Below are 2,806 nucleotides of genomic sequence, written 5' to 3' on the forward strand. Positions count from 1 at the left end.
TACTAAAATTACAAAAATTAGCAGGGTTACCTGCTAATCCCAGATAATCCCAGGATTACAGGATTACCTGTAATCCCAGCTACTCAGGAGGCTGAGGCAGGAGAATCGCTTGAACCTGGGAGGCAGAGGTTGCAGTGAGCTGAGATTGCACCACTGCATTCCAGCCTGGGTGACAGAGTGAGACTCCATCTCAAAATAAAAATAAATAAATAAATAAAAAGAAGAGTGTTCAATGAAATGGGGACAGACAGTGAGTAGGACCATACTGTAGACATTTTAAACACCCAAGAAAGGTACTTTGCTGGCTGGAATTAGCAGTGGGGTGCCACAAAAGTTACTGTTCAGGAAACAGATCAGAGCAGAATGTTCAGCGGAGGAATTAGAATTGGTGTCCCTCCAGTGAGGCAGCCCTCCACGGGGGCTCCACCCCAGCAAATATCAAAGAGGAGCTTGCCCGCCTCATTCTTACTTCCAGAACAATGTCAACACTTTCTGCATACTGCCCTAGGCCCAGCCCTGGGCCAGAACAGAAGATGAAGAAGGGAACAGGGACAGGCCTCTGTCCTCACTATTGCCACACTTTAGTAGATTTGGGAGCTGTGCCCATTTGCGGTTCCAGCTAAAGACTTGAGCCTTGTAGCCCACAGTATCCTGGGTGCCCCTGACAGCCATGCCTGTGAAGTTATGTGAGTTAATTCGTGAAAACTTTTTGAATCAGGATTTGGTAACTAGTAACCTCTAAAACCTGGTATTAACATTGTTATTGTCCTTATCATTATGATTTCCTACCAACACACTCTACGCCTATCTCTGAGATTTGTGTGAACCATCAACTAGCTCCCGAGGCCATCTAGCCAGCCAGCCCAGTGGTCTAATCACTCTGAAGAAGGGGCCGCTGGAGATCACAATGCACTTCAGAGCATGTAAGGTTCTGATAAGCCCTGATACACAGAACACTGTCTCAGCCACTGTGGTCCACACCTGCTTGACTTGACTATATATATGGTGACTTTTGGTCTCAAACAGAAATAGAGGTTCACATGTCTGAAAATTTTATTTCTCCTTATTCAATGAGCCTTTTCCTGAATTCTGTGTGCATTAAAAAAAAATCTCTCATTTGTCCTTTTATGGGGGACCAGGGGAACAGGATGGCTCATTTCATTAGCAAAAGCAACAATTATAGGGACCCTCTGGACAGCTTTTTTGGATCTTGTAAACACTTTTGTACATGCTCGCAACAATCACATGAGGTTGACGTTGATAGTCCCACTTGCTATTGGTGGAATTGTGGCTCAGAGAGGCTGTGTGCCCTACTTAAAGTCACAGAGCTAGAAAGTGACTGGAAGGTGCCTACATTTATGTTGTCTAAATTCACAACCCAAGCTGTTTCAAATATTTCAAAGTGCTTCTAAAATTAGAAATTCCAGGTGACTTACAAATTGTGAGTTGGGGTATTTATATATGTGGAGGTGAAAACAAATCCCTGTCGATGTGACGTGGAATTGAAATCAACCATAACTTGGCTCAGAGATGGGGCTCTGTGCAGGTGATAATCCAAGCTCTCCTCGAAGGTGAGAGCTGTTACTACCATTCCCGATGTTAACAGTGGCCTGAGCTTATACACTAGAAGAGTCTCCATCAGAAAAAGAAGAAGATGCTGGAAGCTTCAGCAGATGGGCTGTTTGCCTCTCACTGAAAAGAACAGCATCGTATCAGGGTCTGCTGGGGTTTTACAAAGCCCAGATAGAGACAAGAGTTGCCGCACAACCCATAGGAGAAAAATTAAGCAAACTAAAACCTTTCTTGGAGAGCAGAGCTTCCATATAAAGATTGCCACTTGGTTGCTTGCTGGCATCTCTCCGCGATGGCAGGTTTTCACCCGAAACCACCAGAGCCCGCCCCACCCCTTATCTCTGCGCTGGCCCTGGTGGAGACTCCAAAGGACAAAAGGCACACCGTCATGGTGCTTCCCGCCCACGGCTCCCTAAAAATAACTTCTCATTCTTTGAGTCTTGGGAAGAAGAAGAAAAACACCTGGTTTGTGTGAGACATTCAGGTTGCGTTGTTCTTTGTGGTTGTGTTGTTGTTTTTTTCCTTGCTGAAAGGAGAAAGTTAACATTTGTTCCTCAAAACAAGTCTCTTCTCCATCTGGAATCAATGGGGGGGGGGGGGGCCCTCAGCGGATCACCCCTGAGGACTGGCTGATGTTTATAAGATCTTAATCCTGGGGGGAACGGGCTGGCTTAGGAGGCTGGTAATGGGATAAGAAACCTCTCCTCTCCAGGGCACCAGCTGGAACCCAGCCCAGGCTCTTAATGACAGGAAGTCTCCAGCTAGCGGATTGGGAGGCTCAATGTGAAATGAGCTGGCGGGCTGAGGCCAAGGTGGCTCCAGCTCCACCTCCCCCACCCCATTCCCTTTCAGGTTCAATGTCAAGGATTTCCACGTTATGTCGAGGAGGCCCTGGGCCTCAGGGTTGAGCCAGCCATTACAGGGCTGGTGTGGTTGAAAGGCAGGAAAAATGGGAATGAGTTTCTTTACCGTTACAAGGGAACACATGTTGTTTGAGCACCTACTGTGTGCGCCTGGCATTGTGCTAGAACAAAGAACGTATTATTTCATTTCACCTTCACAGCAGCTCTGTAGCTGCTAATGTTGTCCTCACCGAGACAGATGAGGAAGCTGAGGAAAAGAGAGGTCGAGTAATGTGCCCAGGTTGCACAGGTAATAGGCCTTTGATTCCGATTCAAGGACCTGTAGTCTTTCCACTGCTGACAGATAATACTGAGCTCCCTCCAATGTGGAA

The sequence above is a fragment of the Gorilla gorilla genome, chromosome 15 (assembly GCF_029281585.2).
Source record: "Gorilla gorilla gorilla isolate KB3781 chromosome 15, NHGRI_mGorGor1-v2.1_pri, whole genome shotgun sequence".
Taxonomy (NCBI): Eukaryota; Metazoa; Chordata; class Mammalia; order Primates; family Hominidae; genus Gorilla; species Gorilla gorilla.